This window comes from Tympanuchus pallidicinctus, unplaced genomic scaffold, assembly GCF_026119805.1.
Source record: "Tympanuchus pallidicinctus isolate F22 unplaced genomic scaffold, pur_lepc_1.0 scaffold12, whole genome shotgun sequence".
In the NCBI taxonomy this organism is placed as follows: domain Eukaryota; kingdom Metazoa; phylum Chordata; class Aves; order Galliformes; family Phasianidae; genus Tympanuchus; species Tympanuchus pallidicinctus.
The window spans coordinates 15,351,926-15,371,283 of record NW_026294637.1 but is presented as its reverse complement, the minus strand read 5'-3'; the positions used below and the strand labels follow the sequence as shown (position 1 = coordinate 15,371,283).

At 40.2% G+C, this 19,358-nt stretch overlaps 1 protein-coding gene and 1 long non-coding RNA gene across 4 annotated transcripts in view; one reads left to right on the top strand and one right to left on the bottom strand.

Moving 5' to 3' along the window:
* The window catches only part of RORA (RAR related orphan receptor A), a 378,614-nt gene that overhangs the window by 336,001 nt on the left and 23,255 nt on the right, over positions 1-19,358 (top strand). The gene's annotated exons all lie outside the window — the stretch shown is intronic.
* LOC128075500 (uncharacterized) overlaps positions 3,020-19,358 on the bottom strand; it is a 50,848-nt gene continuing 34,509 nt past the window's right edge. Inside the window, exons 4-6 of the long non-coding RNA XR_008203865.1 lie at positions 18,973-19,041; positions 7,178-7,252; positions 3,020-5,048 (exon numbers count right to left, since the gene is read on the bottom strand). This is a non-coding gene — a long non-coding RNA (uncharacterized LOC128075500). The remainder of the gene's footprint in view (positions 5,049-7,177; positions 7,253-18,972; positions 19,042-19,358) is intronic.

Here is a 19,358-nt window from a genome sequence, read left to right as displayed (position 1 = left end):
CTAGGATATGAACAGGCTGGAAGCCTACTGGAGTGTAGTGATGGCGAAGTCCCAGCCATAGGACTGTGTGTAAAGATATGTGGGAAACCCCAAAGGTGCTCTACCACTGTATTCCCAGTTCTGGGAAGCATGGAGGATCAGAGCAGCTTCCTCCCTTCCATAACACTGTGTACAACAAGAAGTTGAGTTTGCGTTTTGAAAAAGTAACATTGCTAATACATTGGTTACAAAATGGTAAGGAATCTTATTTCTTTAAACTTACTAATAATCGTGGAGCATGCTGATCTTGAATGTCATTAATTATGCAGCAAAGCTTTTGAGAGATTAATGACACCACCTGTGAGTAAACACAACCCACAGATGAAGCTAACCTGACTTTGACTGAGAAACTCAAAAGTAGTCATTTGCTGCGTGTGTTCTGGGGATTCTCATAGGCTGTTCTCAGATGTAATGCTTTAGTGAGGTGTTGCTATATTGAAATGAAGGAAGTGAATTCACTGGTGCACAGCAGCAGTGAAAAATCCGTTTTCCTGTACTGAAATATGGTCTTCAAATCAAAGGCAACAAATGAATATTCAGTTCCTGTGACCACTAAGTTGCTACATTTCAGAGAGAACTCAAACTATTTGGTGTGTGTGTTGGGCAGTAACTTACAACAGAATTCTCCATTGTTTCCATTGTTTTCTGAAAGCACTCCTAATTGTACAGTTGCCTTTCAGTGGCCTCTGAGAACCACACCTGCAGACTTCATAGAAAGTTTATCTGGTTTTTATTTTTCAAAGTTGATTATTTGGATTGATATTTGTTACAGAATGAGATAAATGGTTCAGTACTTCTTGTTAGGTAAAGCTTGTGATAGTGAAGACTGCAAGTCTGTCTATGCTATATAATTTGTTAAAAAATAAACATTCATGGTTCTGTCCTTTCTCATTCTAGTCTCTTTTGTCAGTGTAGGTGGAGTAACAACTAGTAATGCTCCTTCTTGTTTGTAGTCTGTTTCTGGTCACTGCAGTGTGAACGCTGCATTTTGTTTTACTGCACTTGAATTTCATGTTTAGGTATTGAATGGGTTTATGGAACTTAGAAAATTAAGTTTTGTCGAATACTGCATATGCTTCAAGTGCAGCCAGACAGTGGGCACTGTGTAAACACATGAAAAATCATCTGCCCAATGAGCTTATATCCCAAGATCTGTCATAATTAACGTGCTTACTGTACAACTTTTGCTTTCTCCAGTGAGGTAAGACTTGTGTATTTGTGGAACACAGTGTGTCCAACTTAAGGCTGTTCCACACCAAGTAAATCTTCCTGTATTTCTCCAATTCAATAACATTTTGTCAACATACCATATATAAGTTGTACTGACAACTTCTCATGGTGGCATTTCATTCCAGATAAAACTAAATGCAGGAGATACCCTATGTTATATGAAATCCACATGGCGAGATGTTAACAAGAAATACATATTCTTAAAAGCTATCTTTGTGGAATTCAGTAAGCTTGGTTTTCTTGAATCGTCTGCAGATCCTATCATTGGTTCTGGAATGTGCTCTTTCCCTTTGCCAGGGCTGCCAGACAGAGCCCTCTGACAATCTCTTTATCTATAGGGCTGTCTATAATGTTAATTAGTGAACTCTTTGAAAAACCGGCTTCCATGAGTTAATTTATGCACAAAACATCACTGTGGGTTGTGTTTTACCTGTTTCCCAACTCAGGGACCAAAGTATAGCTTAGGAAACTTGGCTTGGGCCACACAAGAAGCCTGTGTCGTAGCCAAGAATTGAGAGATTCACATTTCATTGCCTGACCACAAGACTTTCAGAAAATAAAGAGCTGAACAAAAGCAGATGCAGCCCTAAGAATTTGAGGTTGAGTACAGTTTGCCGGGTGCTTTACTCTGCCCATAAAACTGGAAGGATCTGCTTTGGAAGCCTAATAGTGCTTATGCATTCCTAGCTATTTATTTGCAAGCTACCAGACTGCAGAGATTTCAGCCTGACTTGGTCTTCAGTGCAAATCCAGACAGTGCAGTATTTAGTTTTCTGACTCTCTTAACTCACTGGTACAACTTCATAATAATTGTTTAGGGCTGATCCCTGGGCTCAGAGAAGAGGAAAAGGAATTTCAGTGCTATGCTTTTTCAAGAGCTTTTCAAGAGCTAGATCCAGGTTACAAAATCAAGGCAGGATCTGAAATCATGAGACTGGTATTCCAAAGCTTCGGTGGATTTTTCTGTTTGTCTGTATGTGTCTTCTGAGTACGCGCTTTCCAATGTAGCAAGGAGATACAGTAAGCTCAGTAAGACTTGAAGTGCTGTTTACCTACTGAAGTGTTTACATGGCTGCTATTCCTGTTGGTGTATCTAAGCACTCTGCAGTATTTAATGGATCTCACAGACAAAAATTCTCCAGTACTAATATTCTGTAGGTTGAAACCGATGTACAGAAGGGCATAAGCCCAGCTTCATGATGCTATTTAATCATGTAACTCCTGTGTTTTCAGTGAGACCTTTGCATTTTACAGAAGTTAGGCACACACACAATTTGGTGACAGTTCCGTGACTCGCCCCGGCTCTCACACAGTCCTTGTCAAATGATCTCAGTCCTGTCATAGCAGTCCTGTATTAGCACAAGGAGAATTAATGTTTCACATATTCCTCTGTGAGAAGGTAAGACAATTCAGGCTAGACGGAACAGTTTTTAGCTGCAAGGAAAACAAGCTGCTGAAACAATAGCAGTCTAACTTGATGGCTCCTCACGCATTAACAGTGGAAGCTTGAAAAGAGATGCCTCCTGGTATTGCTGCTGCTACGTGTGGGTGTTGTACAAAGCCCACTTGCTGATAGTCCACAGTTTATATCACACAGAACTTGAGATTTGATTCTAATGGCAGCTGCCACCTTTACATCTCTGCTTCTGTAACATTTTTCTTAGCCTGAGCTCCTCATACTGGTGTTGGGAGCAGTTCATAGACTTTCTTTCAATCTGATGGCGTAGACAGGTGGGATATTTTGTAACAGGCAGTTCTGTGCCAGATATCAAAGTCAGAAATTCCAGAATTGGGAATATGAGGAAGGGGAGTGGGATATAGTCTGTCCCTGAATTTTGGATGGCTGTGTTAATACTGGTTAATTATCCTTCAGAGTGCAATTATTATTTGGACATAGAAGACACCTCCCTCTAAATTCCTTGTGACATAAGGTCTCTGACTAAAATTAGGTCACAGCTATTGAATTGTTCAGTTGTCCACCCACAAGGGAGCTACAGAGACCTCTTACAATTCCTTGCAATCAAGTAAGTAGCAGTTTCTCTCATTTATCCTCCAAGGAAGCAGTTCACCAAAAATAATATGTTGATTCCTTCACCCCTCCCTGTCACTAATCACTCCTCTCTCTTAGCTATGTACTGACTTGGCCCTCATCATCAGAGTATCCAAGTCATTAATTTTCAACTTACATCACTTCGGTGATGTAAAAAGTGTTGTCCTCATTTCACAGCTGGAATTGACACATCAAGTGAGTGACGTGCCTGAAGTTTCACAGCAATCATGGCCGTAGAAACTACTGACTTATTCTTAGACTATTCTGTTTCTTGGAAAACTAACCTGTGTTCCTTCTCCTTGTTTCTGCTACCCCCTTTGCCTCCTCTTGTTGATTACTGGGCCAACAGTTCAGTTGTCTTAAGCATTCAAACCAGCCATTGACTAGCAGGGCCAAATGGCCCCTCTCCCTTGTGTGAGCATGAGCAGCATCGCTGCTGCCATGTAGGGAGTTAAGTCAGGGAACCGATTCAGGGTGAAGCTAATCTATCACAGAACACTTTGAGCCCCTTATCAGGCTGGTGGCAGCAGCAGAACAGGGAAAGGACAGGACAGTGCCGTGCAATGGCTAATAGCTTGAATGGCTTGTGGGACTGTGTACTCTCTTTTCCCTGGTGGGAATGCAAACAGCATCAGAACCTTAACCAAAATAGTTTCTAGTTTCTCTTTTCAAGTGTAGATTGCAAACTTGGTATTTTCACCGTGTCTGTAGAGCCTCCCCAAAGCGAGACGAAGGGGCAGCTGAGAAGTGCAGATGTGTTCTTGTAATGACTTTACTTGTGACCTATGTGGCAAGCTTTTCTGTGTGGCTGTTAACATTAAAAGTGTTTGGCTCCATACAAACTTTTTCTGCTTGAAATTAAACTGTTTGTGAAGAGTTTTAAGTGCAACCAGAGAAAGGCACTATTACCAGGATAAGTACCTTCACAAAGGGACTAATTTAAGTGTTGCAGATTGCTACCACATCTTGCCTTGCAACACTCGGACCTGCATCAGCCCATGTAACCTTGAGTGGCTCCTTAGAAAACAAGACAAATAAAAATGGTGTGTGGGGTTTTTTAAGTCTTTGGAGTGTCATCTCGAGGAGATTCCTGCTGTGACTTTGATGTGAGAGTCACACATATAGGGAGAATGTCCTGCTTTGCTGATCCCTCCCCAAAAGTGGCATTCAGAGAGCTTCCAAGTTGCCCTTCTGAGATGTGCTTTTAGCTTTCAAAACAAACCATGTATTGAATCCTGCTGCTTCACTTGAAGAGTTGCAATGTAAGAGAACTGCCAGTGTGCAATGATGCCCTCATCCTGACTGTATCAGAAGTCTAGTAGGGACCTAGTAGTTAGGGGACTTCAGGCAGGGACCTTGCCATGCTAATGGCTTGCTTGTTGGTGACTAAGGCAGGAGAGAGATGGCAAATATTTAGAATAAAAGAAGCTTTTTTTTTTCTTCCCACATTTAAGGAAATGCTACAGAAGAGAACAGACTTTTTAACAACTGTTGTTAATATTTTTTTGAAGAGCGATGGTATCTTTCCACCTGAACTGCCCCGTGGTTCCCCTAAAACAGCTGAGACCTTGAAGAACTGTGTTGCTGTCAGTGAGGCTGTGACATAAGGTCTCTGGCTGGGGGGGAAAAAAAACCAAAACATTTCTGCTTTTCCATCTTCTGTGCGGCACACGAAGCTTCCCCAGGAGAGTGAGAGGCTCTTGTAGATGGACCTCAGTGCTGTGAACTCCTGTAGAGAAAAAACTGCCCTGTATCAGATGCAGCCACAGTCCTGTTGCCAGGCATTACAGAAGCAGCAAAAGAAGTGTGTGGGATTGTTGCACTCGTTCAGTTTGTTCAGGCTCAAACTGACACAAATCAGTTTGATTTTTTTCTTCCTGCGCTGAGTACAGATTGTAATGTAACAGCGCAGCCACTCTGTGTAGTAGGAACCTAACAACAACCAGATTTTAACATAGTTACTAATTCTTTTGAAGGAGGCAGTGTTAGCAATTATAAACTAGACTAGACATTGGTAAGAACTTACAAAATAATTACAGGCTTCCTGAAGTAATACAGTGTGAGTAATTACAGGTTTTAAAACATTGTTATGAGCAGGAGTTTATACCGAAACTTCATCCTGCTCTTTGAAACCAGAATACATAACTCTCACCATGCCACAGCCAATGCTTGTCCTTCTCCACAGAAGAACTTAGCCTCGCTTTACTGTACAGCAAATGTTCTGTGGTACATTATTTAAATTAGCATATAATAGAAACCTAATTGCCCACTAGGGCCCACAGCTTTAGCTGGTGTAGATCAATGTGCTTCCACTGAAGTCAGTGTAGCAATGTTGATTTTCACCCCTGGAGGATCTGGCTCAGCAGCTTGTTTCTATTCCAAGCATTGTTAAAGGAGATAGTGCATTTAGAATATTAAACCATGGCACTGTCAGAGATAGCCTGCTCAATTTATGTGCGAGTGAAATAAAGAGGTAAAACTATTATTTTTATCTGAGGATTTCAATTTGCAATGTCAGTTATTCGCAGTGACTGATCTGGTACAACGGGGAAATCTTAAACGTTGGGGTCATCTTGTTGTGGCTTTAATTTCCTACGTCCGTAGTTATCTAATCCTCTCAGTGTGAGTGAGCATGATTAGTATTTACTTCTGTTCTGTGTTCCAGTGCCCTGAGCCAGGTCCTGTGCTAAGTCCTAAGTGACTCTCCTACTTCATTGACGTTAACTTACGCTGCAGTAATTTAAGTAAAAACTGAGACTTTATGTTTGAAGCCCCTGTATGTATTTCTTCGATGTGGATTCTGCTCAGATGTCAAGGTTTGCAGAGTATTTGTTGGTATTTTTAAGTGGTTTTGGATTTTTTTGTAGCAGTGTTTTCTGTCACAAGGATTTGGAACGAAACTGCCTGCTTGATTGGGACACAACCGGGAGCACTGTTACAGCTGTACAACTGGTTTGTAAGTTGCTACAGTAAGAACAACAGCTGTCTCTCTCTCTGGAGAGTCAAGTACCAAAATGAATAATAGTTCTTCACTTTATCAAGTGGCTTTTACAATAATTTGAAATGCTTGGTGCAAGAAGCTTATTTTGCTTATGAATGCTCCATTCAGGAACAGAGAAACTTCAGTTCTGAGCCGAGCCAACAATCCTTCTTTGTTGAAGTTTCCTCCCATTTCGCTGCCATTATTCACAGGCCTCAGGCTGCTCCCCCCACTTACCTCTGCTTCCATTTGTCCCCTGGTAGCTCTAGATAATCACAGCTATTCTTCTGAGAGTAGGAATGTGGGAGTTCTGGTCAAACATTTTGGTTCTTTATCAAGGACAGTGTGGCAATGGACTGCATATGAGTGGTTTGAAACAGTACAGTGTTAAAGCTCTCAACAGTTTGAGTTGCCTGGTGTTCTTGTCTCTCTTCTGGCACATGCAGAATACAAGCATGGACAGAAACAGCATCAGGAGTGATGAGTAAAGGCTGTTGTGAAAGGGTTTAGTGATTATTAACTTCATTCTCAGTAAAGTAATGCATGCTTTCATTCAGCTCTGCTTATGAGGTTGTTGGTTGTTTTTTTTGCCCTGACGAAGTATAGGTCAGCAAATGGTTTTTGTTATCTTTGCATAAGATGATTACAGTAATACAGGTGCTGTTTCTATTATTTTCTCCTAACCTTTATCAAGCCTCCTTTGTTTTAGGAAACACAGATCAAATCCTTTCACTACTTGCCTGCCTGCCATTGTCTCTTGGCCTTTAGGACCTTGTGTTGACCGTATGAAGCAAGTTGATTCTTCTCTTGCAATCTCTCAAACACATTTAACAACTGAGTCCATCATTTTCTTCTGATAATTTCCTGTTCATACTTACATTCTGCACAGTGTGTGTATTCTGCCTGGCTCTTTGGGGCGTAGGATTGTCTCCTTCTTCATGGTACTTTCATACCTGTTTGAAAAAGATGTCAGCATTCTCTGTTTTTTGGGGCATGATTTTGAAATTTCAATAATTTTTTTTTAGTAAGTGTATAGATAAAGTATTAAGGCAACCATACGGACGTTGATGATAAGGCAGTGCTTCAGGTTCCTTTGTTTTCAGTATTATGTTTTTCAGCCTTGATATGTCTTTATGGTGCTTTTCTTCCTGCTTAAAAACATGGGAACATTTAACCTATGTGGCCGTATTTGTGTAATATGAATCATCATCTCTTGAGGTAAGGATACTGTCTTGCATGTGTGAGAATAACAATGCAATGTAATTTTAGAATCTGAAGGCCAGCTGGCACAACACTGAAGATGGTAGCTTCCCCGAGCAGTTAATCGTGTTAGGTAACTCATGATGCAAACTGCCGTGCTCTCTAGAGTGTGTGAGCCTCTTACCTGGGTAAGATAGAAGAAAAGCTGAATGAACTTTGAGAGCTGCAAAATATGCTGCAACTAAACAGCAGAAGATCAGCTGATAGTGCTGTGCTTGTATCACTTTACTCCCCAGTGAGGTCAGAGTAGTAAAGCTATTATGTGCGGGGCTTCTTGCTTTTTTGTTAGGAAGAAGCAGGATTGCTAAGATAATGGGTGAAGGCACTGGAGCATTCATGGCAATAATTTCTAAAAGTTGGAGATAAATAGGCAGGCAAAGTTGAAGACTTATCGGGATGGGGATATTAGCATTTTGAATACTCTCTGCACAGATGCAGTTATCATTTAATTGACTTTACCTTAGGGAACACTAGAAAATCACTACACAGCCATAAAGGAAAAGCTTTTGCAGAGTCCATAAGGGCTCTGTTCTGCTGTACAAGCAACTGAAGCCGTTACGCTAATGGAGTCGCAACAGGGAAGGAGAAAGCCTGCCTCTGATCTACTACACCAGCTCGGACATGACAACCTGTATCCTGTCCTTCCTTTACACCTATCCTCATGAGTAACTTCATTAGCTTGAATCACAGCTGTCACCTTGCTTCTCTTTTGATGCAAGGAGAGAAAGTTGCATCTTTGTGAGGGAATGGGGCCTTTTGCCTCCAGGGGCGATTTGCCCCCAGACCAACCCAGTCCCCACAAGCTGCCATTTAAGCCCAAGGCCCAGCTCATCATCAGCAGCATGTTGCAGAGGTCGGTCTTGAGGTCTGTCTGCCATACACAGCACTCCTGGCTGGCAGTCTGGGCTTGCTCTGCTGCTCTTTCCATGGCATTTTTAAGACAGAGGGGAATTCTGCATTCAGGGCTGCAGCAATTTGTGCTACAAATTGGATTGTAATTGCCTGCTCCCCCGAGAGGTGCATGTGATGTGCAGCGTGCCCGTTTACCCGCTGCACACATGGCTGGTGACAGGGCTCCCAGCTGCCGTGCTGTCCTGCTTGGCAGGAAGCAGTGAGGGGAGGCAGGACTCGTGGATCACAGGGGAGGGCAGACATAGGCACCCTTCTCCTGTCACGTCCCGTGTGTCATCTGTGGAGCCAAAGGACCAATGTGGGAATGAGAAGATGACCAATTTGGGTTTTTCCCTAAACTTGGTTTTCAGTCTGATGTCTGGAACAAAGGGGGTTACTTTGAATTTTAAATGATTTTAGTAGAAAAAGAATTGATTGTGTAGTATTTAGTGAGGCTGCAGTTAGACCTTGCATTTGCTGTATTTTCAAAGAGCTGCCTGGAGCTGCAGAACAGTATTGTGCTTGTATGAATACAGAGTAAATTCTTAGCAGGTGCTTTACTAGATTGAGATGGGTGTTGGGTGTCTGAGCATTGCTGGTCTCTTACCTTGCTGATTTGCTGAAATTCTCCACTCATCAGGCCTGCACAGCAAACGACATTGAAACCCCCAGTTCATTGGGAACTTTTCATACAGAATAGTTGCTTGTTTTGTTTGTAGTCATTATTTTTAAATTTGCTATCTAAGCATGTTAGGGTTTTATTGGTATTATTCCTTCAGCAGCAACATCAGTTACTCCAGGCATTGTTTAAAGCTTATTTTTTTGCATTTCTTAGTGAGATTTGGCTTAAAGGAAAATCAGTAGAGGGAAAAGAATTAGTAAATCAAACCCTTCCTTTCCCTTTCGAACCTCTAGTTTTTCCACCCTCAAGTAAGTACGTGAAAGGAGTTTAACAACTTTAAATTGGATTTTGGAATGTCAGATGACTCTAATAGCCTTTATACACAAATAACAACAGAAGAGCTGATTATTATTTCTGGGCTCTGCGATGCACTTATGTAATCATTAATCTTGGCACTTCTTTATCTCCAGCAGATTAGGAGGCCACTGTCATTTTGAAGACTGCTATTAAGTAGACTTCGTTAGTGTTTAAATATGTGAAGCTTAACTGTAAGCTTCCTTAATGTATATGATGGAGTTATCCTGTGCACAAAGCATTCTAATAGAGCTGTTGTATTAAGTTTTAGTCGCATATTTGCTGCCACGGAGTCTGAACTGAGACATGTTTTAATGTAAAACAGCAGGTACGCAGCATCTGAGGGCACTGCAAATGCTTTTTAAGTTGAAAGCATTCAGCAAACAAACTTGCTGTATCTTCTACCTTTCAGTTAGTTTTGTCACAGACAGGCAGGAAATTAAATTCTATGGAATGAATAAGTAGAAGAGGGTTTTCATGAAGGCCATAACACCTAATTAATTGTGGCAATGGAAGATCTTACACTAGGCCTTTTCTTTCCACAAGCTTGTAATTTTCAAAAACATTTTTGTGGGCAAGTACCTTTTTTTTTTTCCTTCCATCATCCATGTCAGAAAATGAAGATGGTTTTCAAACACAGGATGGTTTATGCAGACTTGATAAGGAGATAAGAACCACAGAGCCAGAGCCAAGGCTAGGAAGATGCCATGAATGTACTTGTTTGGGGGACAGCACCATAGTGCAAGGTTTAAAGAACATACTGAAAACTAAACTTTCCCTAGCAGGAATGTTTTTGACAGTGTTCTTTAGACTGATTTTATTTTGCTGTAAACCTCAGCCTATCAAATTTCCATCTCCTCTGATATGATCCTTGACATTATCCCTCCTGGTCTAGCTTATGGGAGCAGTTCATAGCATTTGTTCCTGTGAAGGTGGAGAGAAGTGTGTGCCCAACAGCAAACAGCAGGGCAGGCTGCCCTCCAGCAGCTTCCCTCAGTCACTAAGGGATGGGCAGTGCTGGCCCTCCTTCATCAAAATGAGGGACCACCGAGAAACTTTCATGCAAGTCAATGAAGTACTGCTGAAAGTAGTTTCATTAATCTGAAGCAAACTCACAAAGGAGCTGTGAAAAGGCAAGACAGCACATATACACTAAAAGCAGGAGTGATGAACAGCATCCATAGTTTTGTTGTTTGTTTTTTTTTAAAGTGTTGCCATGTCAGCTAGGATAACACTGAACAGACTTCAGAAGAAGTCCTTTTTGTGAGGTTTGAGGGATTCTGGTTTGGGCTTCAGTAGGTGAGCTTCTAGTAGACAAGCACTGCAGAACTTGAAAGGACTTGCAGAATAAGTTCTCAGTATTGACTGCTATCTGAAACCAGACAGGAGGTTTTGGAGGGAGTTAAACATGAGCACATGCAGCTAGAAGGCTTTTTACTGTTCAGAGTTCTGAAGTCGGTTTTGGTTGTTATTGTTCGTCTCTCAGATGAATCATCAGAAAATGAAAATTTAAACCAGACATTTAGAGCACACCTTTGTGAGAAACTAATGATTCCACTTGGCATACAGCATCAAAGGAAGCCTTTTTAATGACATCAAATTTGTGTATAGCCAAAAAGAAAATAAAAAATCTTAAAAATGCAAATGCAGTCTCTTCAGAATGATGGAGCTTTTCTAGTTCGGGTGAAATGTTTTTTTCCTGCTACTTTTTCTTCTAGAAGTACATTCAGCTTTTGAGTGTTTTTTTCATCAAAGTACATCTCCTTTGCAAGGAAGTGGCTTCTTTACCAGCCACATTTGTTTGGTTTTAACTTAATGATACAAAATGCTATTTCTCAATACGCATACAGTGATACATCCTGCAATTTATGCAGAGGCCAAACCCTTAATAAAATTTTTGCAGCTTGGCAAAATGGCAGGACAGTTGTGAATCATGACAACTCTTTGTTTAAAGGGATACTTACTTTATTGGGAAGGGAATATCTTGCTCTACCTTCTAGATGCTTTCCATATTCCATTTTCCAAACTGACTATTGCTCTCTCTGGGTCAATAACTGTTGAACTGCAGTATGGCTTGGTTGAATAGTAAGTGTAACAGGAATCTCAGGCACTGGAATGGAGAACAGGTAGGGCTGATGCTGACCAGTGACAACCTGCCTGGGACCTCGTAGCAGCATTCAGGAATTATTGACTGATCTGAGAGCTGTGTTAAGAATTAAAATGCAGCATGGCCTACAGTCAGATTGAGCTTCATTGACCTAATGTTTCTTTAACATTTCAGGAGCCTGTCATCGTGTTAATTGAAATTGTTAGTAATTTTGACACTGTGTTGCAAGTGAAGTGAAATGCCACCCCTTTCCTCCCCCCCCCTTACCATTGTTCTGAAAAGCTAGTAAAAGATCTTTCCTTAGTAAATGTTAGTGCAATTTAGCCAGCAACTAATTAAATCTCATAATTTGTCAGGCAGTATAACTATATGCCTTTTAATAGGGACTGAAATGACTGCATTCAAAGTATTGATAATTTCAGACTGTCTTGGAACCCAGGAAAAATAATCCAGGGAAAGGCCATTGTGCTGGCACACAGCTGTGTTCAGCTGACTTGCCTAAAGTTAGCAGGCAGTTGGTAATTTCTTCTTTGTTTCTGTACAGCACAACAAATAATAAGATGCTACCATAGGTGAGAATCCTATAAAAAACACATACACTGTGGACTGACATAAACATTCGCTTGCTGCTTACTGAATAAACGCAGCAGCAAATCAGAACAGAAAAAGCAGCCAGTGCTGCCAGTTATTCTGGTAATAGCTCACACCTATGTTGCTGCTAAATTGTGTGTATTTTGTGTAATTTTGTCAAGAGGAGCCTTTTCTTGCTGTTCAATTCAAACTGTAAGGTTTGTTTTCAGACATTTTTTAAAAAATAAGAATATTCAGACAACTGTCAGTACTGTTCCTGTAGTTCTGTGACAGCGTTTACCTAAGCAGTGCAAAACATTGCAGGTATTTGAAGAACAGTGTTTGTTTGGAGGGCTAGTTTCTTGGTTACTTTCTTTGACTTAGCTTCTTTGACTGGTTTCTTGGATCTTAAGACCAGGATGCAATACTTGGCAGTGCACACCAGGCCCCTAAGATAGCTGTATGGAGATAAAGAACGATTATCCTGATTATGTAAATAGAGAAAATGAGACAAGTACTGGTGTCCCCATTCACACAGCAAATCAGCACTAGTGTGAAGATTATAGTATCTATTTCTTGACAAGCAGTCCAGGGCACTGAGTAAAATATATTACATTTCATTAAAGAGAATCACATGATTGCAGTGTCAGTGTGTTTTCTTCTGCTGCGAAAACCTGCTGTACTGCATTGCTTTATTTAACAAGGAGTATATTTAGCCTAGTCTTTAAATTAATCATGCTCCAAGCCGTCTTCGTTGTAGCCAGTACATCTAGTGTTAATTTTCAGCCGAAGGACAGGGGAATAAAATAGTTGTTTACTCATAAGCGACTGAGCACCAAGAAAGAAAGTGAAAAGCCAAAATATTGAGGGAAATAATGGTGTTTCATTGAATGTGGAAATCATTTCTGACCACACTGAAATAATCAAACCAGTCTTAAAATGCTTTGGTTTGAAATGCATAGAATGTTGCACAGAAACTCTATTCTTTTCTTTCTCCGTTCTTGTTCTTTCCCATTAATTTTGGATACTAAGTCTTGTTACTTGTGTGAGGTCTAAAGATTGACTCTTGTAAAAAGGCACAAGTTGTATTCAGAGTTGGTGCTTAGGTTTTTCTTAGTTTTATCTTATCATCAAAAGAGTTTATATCATTATTATATAATCTCCTGCTGCGTTCAACTCCTGGTTGTATTTCAACATGATTCTTTCGTAAGCTCATGAAAGTAGTAACAAAAATGGAGCTTTCAGAACCTGTTTGATTTCACAAACTAAGCTTTTAGTTGTATATCCCGTGAAGTAACAAGAGGCTTTCCAAAAAACTGGTATTCCATGTTCCTGGACAACAGAACATGTCCAGATGGGGCAGTCCTGATTTTTTTAATGACAGTGGGTCATTCACTGCTTTGCCATTGTATCCTGCTCTGTGGTATGGTTTCATGATGTGCTCATAGTCCCAAGCTAGAATTATCTCTACCTGTCATTTCTTCAACAAGGGAAATCAAATGATCTAGTTTTCAAATCAAATCTGCAAATCAGATTGCTAGTCTTTTTTCATCAAAAACAGAAGGAGAAAAACAGATCTTTCAGTTGCTTGGTGATAGAAATGTTGAGCTAACAAGTTGCATTTTGGGGTCAAAAAAGGATGGCAGTATTTCTGGATGGATAAAGTCGAGACTGTGGAGAGAGAGAAGATTATAACACAGTACAGGAAGAAAATATAAAACATTTTAAGTTGCACACACGAATGAGAGGGAGCAGGCATTCTCTCTCTGATTTCCTCTAAGAAGTTTTTAGCATGTTTGTCCTTCTGCATAGTTGCAGGAGTCTTAAATTTTGTGTTGGGAACTTCCTTTTGTTTTAATCGTTCATTATGGAGGTTAAGAATATTTTGATGGTCTATTAAAGTTTTTCTCAAGAGTTTTTCATTTTAATATAACATTAATAATGCAGAGATCTCACCGCAACAACTTCACAGGAATAGCTGTGCTTATTAGAGATCCTGAACTATTTTCCATAGAACCTCCTGTCATTATGTGTTCAGGTGTCTTTGCTGAAGCCCATGCTTAATGTAATAGCAAGCTGAGGTTCTTCCATTTAAAATGTTCAAGTAAAATTTCCAAGTTTGAAGTAGAACAATAAGCAAAAGTGTAAATGATCCCAGCATAAGAACATGAGCTCTTACTGCACTGTTCTCTTTGACGTGTCCAGATCAGTAACAAAGGTTGAAAGAATTTAGATTTATTCCTAAAAGTTAGTCTTACAAGCCCCAAGGGACTCATGTTGTTGTTCCATGCTATTTATCATGCATCTCATTTAATACTTTCTGAAGCAGAATGTTTTTAGCATTATGGAGTGCTGCACTCTATCAATTGGCCTACTAAGTGGGGATCCAGCTGTGTTCAGGCCCAAAGATCTAGCCTTGGCATTGCAGCATTTCTGCCTGGTGTGTTTGAGGTGTTGCTCATACTTTACTTTTAATTAGTACTCTGGCCGTGTTCGTTTCTGCTCCACCCATCACACCCACGGGCTTCAAAGGATTCATACCAGTATAACCCCTCTGTTTATTTCGTTTTATTATTAGCGTGATTTCCTAAGGAAACGAGGCTTTGAGAGGTTGTTGTGTTTGTCTAGTTTTCTGCCCATCACCCCGGTCTTCCTCATTTCCAAAACAATTTTGAACCTCTGGTAAGCTGGAGAGAATTGGCAATCCCAAAGAGGTGCTCCTGCAAGTTGTGTGACAATTGAAGAAAGACAGCCTAGTAATGCTCCCCTGAGAGAAGCTGTACAGCTGAGAAAGCTGCTGTGATTTTAACCTTACTGGACACTAGAAAATCCAACCATGAGACAGAGATTGCTAGGATAGCAGGTTTTTTAATTTCTGCACAGGAATGACTTATTACTAGCTACACCACCACAATATCCAGCAGTCCTGCTCATGGCCAGAATGCCATTACATGGAGGATTACACATAGAATAAACAGACCTTTCATGCAAGGAACAGACAGAAAAAAAAAAAAAAAAAAAGAAATAGAGCTTGTCTCCATCAGCTATTGATCAAAACAGTGTTCTAAAAGTGCCTCAGACATCTACCAACCAGATGTCAGCCTTAGAAGTACACAGGCTTTAAATATTTTAATATATATGAGTGGACAGATGGTCACTTAGCATAACGTATTAATGGAATGGGCAGAGCTGTGCTGCCACTAGCTTTTAGTTTAGTGGAACTGCAGTGTTTGTAAGCTGCAGGTGTTCAGAGGCAAGTAATTTGCAGCCAGCTCAAATTACTTAGGGTACATGACAGAGCAAATTATTTAGGTAATGAAGCTGAAAATGCAGGAAGATTAGAATATTATATAGTAAAATCATTCCTTGTTAATTCAGTTTGTGATCAGATATTATGTTGCTTTAAATACCACATTACATGCAGTACCCTTGTTTGAGTCAATGAATATGTATGAATATGTCAGTGAATATGTATGCCTCCTAATTTAATCAATATACTTACAAACAGCACTAGCAATGTCGTCTGGCACAGACTGCATCTCTTTAGAAGCAAGTTAGCCCAATTTGTGTTTGTATCATATTTTGTTCAAAGCCCTTCTGAATTAGCTGCAAAGTTCTGCATGCCCTCTGAAGCGAGAGATGTGTAAGCCACATTCAGGAAGGGCAATTTAAATTTTCTTGAAGCAAAAGAAGGGATAACTACTCAAGCAGTACCTCAAGACTCAGGAGATCCCAACTCCTGTCCTGACTGCACGCCACATCTAGCCTTGAGCAGAGTGTTCAGTTCAGCCAGCAATTCCAATCATGGTGCTTTCACCATCTGAGAGGGATGCTCAGTGCCCAAACACGTAGCTTTTAAGAATTCAAGTCCAGTCTGACAGACTAACGAGAAGAAGCTTCAGTTTTAACTGAGTGATAAAAGAGGGTATACACCTGGAATTTCTTCATACTGTATCTGGAGAGCTGAAAGGGGGGGTGCTCCTACCTGAATAGTGTCAGTGCACCGAGGTGATTAGCCCTGTAGGTACTGCAGATGGGAAACGGAGCACAGCCTACATCAATTTTCCTTCCAGATAATGCTGTTTTTAACTCAGAAAACAGAAGCAGAATTAGAAAGAGGCAGTAGAATGCACCTAACTTTCACATTCTAAAAGTTAGGCTTGTAATTTAGTTATCAGTAAATTACTTCTGGTGATTGAAGAGGAGGCATCTCCACTTAGGGGTTCATTTCGCTTCTCCTGTGTGAGATGAATCATGCCCCTTCTCTCGCTTTCTCTATCTTGCTTCCTCCCATTCTTTTTCCTTCTCCTTTCCTCATGACTCTAGCAGCAGCCAACACAATGACGTGAGCTAATTACCTGACCTTCTAGATAGCTCAGGTCAGCTAGGTGAATCTCACCTGACATGAAAGAATGGGACCAATTTTTGCTTGCACTGAAAGTCTTTCCCAAGAAACCAAACCTGAGGTTTCATACTTGTTCCAAAGTGGAAAATATAACATGATCGGTGTGAACTTACAGTTTTAAAATAACACTGGGAAAACATGAGGAGGAATTTTATATATGTATTTATATATATATATATATATATATAAATTCCTAGACAAATATTTCACCAGAAACAAACATACCATTCAGACACCTTAATTAGGTGTCTGAAAAGTGTTTTCCTCCGAGTGAACTGATAATATGTTTTCCTCTGTTGAGGCTCTGTGTGTTTCTACTTAAATGTCAGAACTGGGGAGAAGGATGCTCCTTGCTTTACCTGGCTGTACAGTGCCCTGTCCTGACTGAAGTCTGCTCAAGTAATCAGAAAGGAAGGAACTGTTACAATGAACTCATACAGAACATTTCCTTATCAATGCAGAATTCGTTTTCCTGCTATTGCTTAAACCAGAGAAACAACAAAGCAGCATTTCATGATGTGATAATTAGTAAAAAGGGAGAGGCAGTCTGGAGGGGTTGGTTGGGGATAGACTGAAAATGGCAGGCAAGCCCAGGGAAGGGAAAGAAGTGAAGCCTGGAGTAGGAAGGAATAAGGGAAATTCTTCTGTTACAGACGTCAACAAAAGATGTTGTTTAGTTCTCCCTCTGGTTGTCTGGTAGGCATGGTCACTAGGAATTAGGCGGAGATAATCATGTAATTTAAGCATACCAGAGCTACTTAAGAAAATTGCCAGGTAAAGACACAATAGATGAAGGAAGAAGAATAGTTCAGTGGACAAAACATTTTTTCCCTTGCAGTGCTTGGGCTCACGTTACCATTTTGTCCGATAATGACCAGACCAAAGAGTCTGCATTCAGTTTTCCTGTTGTAAAATGCAGACAAACAGTACTACAGCTATATTTCTTGGAGGCTGCTGGACATGTCCATGATATTAAAATCACATACATAGAGAGGTCTCAATGGATGTAGATTCCTTTCACTGTAAGACTAGTTTGCCTGGTGTTTGACATGAGTTCATAGCAATTACTACCTCTGATACTCAACTGCCTTTGGCCCTCACTGGCTGCTTGTTTTCCTCATAAGCTATTTCTCTAGCAATTTGTTCAGTGCTTGAGGTTGGTCTTTGTGCTTAAGTTTTTTAAGTATTTGCTGCTCTTGTTTGGTCCTTTCTTCCTATTCATTACTGCCTTTGGCAGAGGACATCACTGGGAGTATTGTGGAGCACTGTTATTTCAGGGTGTGAAAGATTCTCAGGCCTTTAATCTAGAAATACAAATGACATCTGTCACCTGGGTATCTTAGCGGTTTCTAAGCAACCACAAGAGTTTATTTTTTTCTGCATTTGATATTTAAGAAATAATTTGGTCATGCATGAACCAGAAACAGCCTGAGCACCACCTCTGGAGACAGAAACTGTAAACTGTAATTTAGGCTAATTCTAGTCTAAAACATGAATTACAGTGTTTTATACAATCTTGGAAAACATACTGTATAAATATATGTAAGCACAGAACAGGTACAATTAATTTGAACTCGGCAGGAAGCTCTAAGTAACTCAGGGAATGTGAGAAACCAAGTTGGAACATATTCTTGACATGTAAAAATATTTCCCACCTGCCTTGTTTGCATAAGAACAAGGTTTTAGCAAGTACATATTTGCATGTCAAAGTTATAAGTGGGGAAAATATTTTCACCCTTATAAGAAAAATGCATAATCTTGGCAGAGGCAATTTGCATTTAGTAAGTTTAAAGTATCTAAGTCCTTTCATGCTATATGGAAAGTGTATGAACTTGTGACAGAGATTCCATTTCAATGAGCTGATTTGCAAAGGCAGCCACGTAGAGCAGTAATTGATCTGATGTCTTTCCATGCATTAATTTGTAATACAATTGGTTGTGGCAGTCCCAAGTAATTTATGCTTCTGAATTTCATCCCACTGTTCTGTACCTCGAAGTGAAACATTAAGTTGTAGTTGTAAATGCTGTGTGCTCTTGAAAGTGAGTACCTTGAAGGTGCAGTAAGCTCTAGGAAATTTGGAATTCTAAAATGACTCTGGATTTTGTGTTGCTGCTCATATGGCCAGTGGTCAGCACATACTGACAGAGATGGAAACTGTGAATGTGTGTAGATTCTCTTCCAACAATAACACACCCTGGCAAATGCATTTGGGACTAATTATTGCACCTTTTAGACTATTAGTGAGCTAGCTTTAGGCCATGACTTTGAAGGCATGTTACATTCCTTCAGAAATACTCTGCAAATCTCCTGTTGCTTAAGAGACGGAGATTGCATAGACAGGCTTCATGGGTGATTTAGCTAATATGCTGGAGACTGTAGATAAACAAGATCCAATTATATCATACCTCCTCGTAATAAGGCAGTAATTATGTATATAAAAGCGAATTGTGAACAAATATATTACCATGTAGCTGTCCAGGTGAGCTTTATCACTACTGCGCTGGCAGTGGAGTTGGAGAAGGCCAGTGATTTCCTGTAGCAGAGTAGAAAAACAGAGATTGAATAAGCATAACTGGGAATCAACAGATCTATTCCAGAGCCTACCCATGGGATTTCTCTTTGAATCTGAACTTTACGTTGCACAAATTTTGAACTTCAGTGAATTTCAGTCTGTTACTCAATTTGGTAATGTGATGTTAAGTGATGGAAGAGGAGTTATACTCCCCTTTCTGCTCATAAGATCTGTTTGTAAACATATGATGCACTACTAATAATTAATGCATGGAACAAATTAATAAAATAACTTACACTTTTTTTTTCACCCTCTTATTATTTCCCTTCCTGCTTCAT